Genomic DNA, 1,942 nt, shown 5'->3' with positions numbered 1-1,942 from the left:
ACAAATATTTTCATATTGTAACTAAAAATTCCTATCTTTAGCCATGAAGTCTCTACATTTGCTAAGGAAGATAAAATTTTAGCTATGCTCTTAATATGTCGATTATAGGAATGTATATTTCTAGCTACGAATTCAAAAATTCAAAGCTAAAATTTAGCACAAAACTTTGCCAGACATTATTAGCCAAAATAATACGAATAATGTAGCCGAAAATTTATTTTTAGCATGAAACAGTAGCATATCTTACAATTTTCAATAAATGCAATACATTGAAATAAATAAATAAATGTTCAACAATATCATTAAAGATGCGAAACATCATTTTACTCAAACATGTTAATATACTTTTGCAATAGAAAAATAATTTATTCATGTCTCGGTTGATTTTGATTTCATCACTCCTCCATAAACTGCAATAACAATTAAAAAAAGTTAGAAAATGATATAATAAATATTCATTTTAAAAACTAAAATTTATTTAGTAGTATGAATATTTTCTTCATATAAAAAATATATTTACTAGATTAGTAATATAAAAAAATATAAATAAGCTACTTACGATTAATTTTTATCATTTGATCGTCGACCTTGAGCTACAACCCTCACTTGAAATTTTTCTTCAATCATTTACTCAACTCTGCCTTTTTCATTGATTAAACTAACTCTGCAATAGAAATCAATCAAACATATATATATGCAAACTAGTAAGGATAACCCGGACGTCGCCTGAATACAACAAGAACAAAGTTCTATATATATTGTAGATAAGTCCATAAAGATTCTTGAATATGTTCTGCTCATAAGTGAAACTGAAAAACTCATTTGTTCTTTGAATTTCAAAGATGAACTTATGAGAAAGAAGGAAAACAAAGAATCCAAAATGAACCTTGTTTGTTACTAAGTCGTGCGGACTCTTTACTTTCAATGCCGCACTCGTGTGGGATTCTCCAAACTACATTACTTTTTTAGAATCCGACACACACTCATTGACATGTTTGAAGAGTCCGAGTAACATAGGTTTGTTTTATTCCTATTGAGAGCTATCTATATCAAACACGTCTTTCACATTTAGGGGGAGCCAGTTTAATAGGTTTCCATTTTAGTCGAGATTCACTAAAACCTGGACAATAGTATTAACACAATGGAAACAAATAATAGTACACAGTTAGACCAAATGGCAGGTTGAATCATTAATCGTAGAAATTTAATGTAGTTACTTACAACAGTGTCATGGATTTTCATTTTGCTTCTCCAATTCTGCCAATCTGTATTTATAAAATCATACCATGAAGCAATCAATTATTAAGAACCAAATACTAAGGAAGCAGTGTTACCAAATAACCATCGAAGCCTTACTGCTGAGTGCTGACACAACCTCCAGTTTACTTCAGCACTAACTTCTATTTTTCACAAACTATTCTCTTTAGTTGATCTTGGACCCTCCTGCAAGCATGACTTATCTTTTATGGTAACATGCTTCTACTTATTTGGTATGGATATCGGTGTTCTACATAGATAGTACACATTAGTAGTTATTTCCAGAATGTGTTAAAAAGGAATAATAAGTACTAGAGATAACATTCCTTTATAGACATGTAATGAAACGATAAAAAGCAAGAATATCAGCACTTAGTCTCGAGTTCGAGTCTTGAGAACACAGAAATTTTCTAATAAGGAGTGTTTTCCTCTTAAATGATCATATCTACAACGTAAATCTGAATTAATTGGGTTAATGTGTTCCTCCGCCAATTGAAAGACTATTGAACAAAAATATATTAAACAATAATCAGTGCAAATATAAGAGAAGCAATTGTGTATAACCTTGAGTTAACAGAGGTATGAAATCCAATAACACACAACAAGCTATTTTTTTGCTTTTCATCCAATTGCTGTGGCTCATAAGTTGTGCAATATCGAGAATTTGAAGAATCCTTTTTTGTTG

The 1,942-nt window shown here is 30.2% G+C and overlaps 1 long non-coding RNA gene across 1 annotated transcript; it reads right to left on the bottom strand.

Moving 5' to 3' along the window:
* Positions 1 to 213: 213 nt before the first annotated feature.
* On the bottom strand, positions 214 to 1,628 carry LOC124889361. Its single transcript, XR_007048301.1, has 3 exons — positions 1,222 to 1,628; positions 560 to 664; positions 214 to 410 (listed from the first exon to the last, which is right to left on the bottom strand). It is a non-coding gene; the product is annotated as an uncharacterized LOC124889361 (long non-coding RNA).
* Between the last annotated feature and the right edge of the window lie 314 nt (positions 1,629 to 1,942).

This window comes from Capsicum annuum, chromosome 12, assembly GCF_002878395.1.
Source record: "Capsicum annuum cultivar UCD-10X-F1 chromosome 12, UCD10Xv1.1, whole genome shotgun sequence".
Classification (NCBI taxonomy): domain Eukaryota; kingdom Viridiplantae; phylum Streptophyta; class Magnoliopsida; order Solanales; family Solanaceae; genus Capsicum; species Capsicum annuum.
The sequence above is the reverse complement of the archived record's forward strand: the minus strand, read 5'-3'. Positions and strand labels throughout refer to the sequence as shown.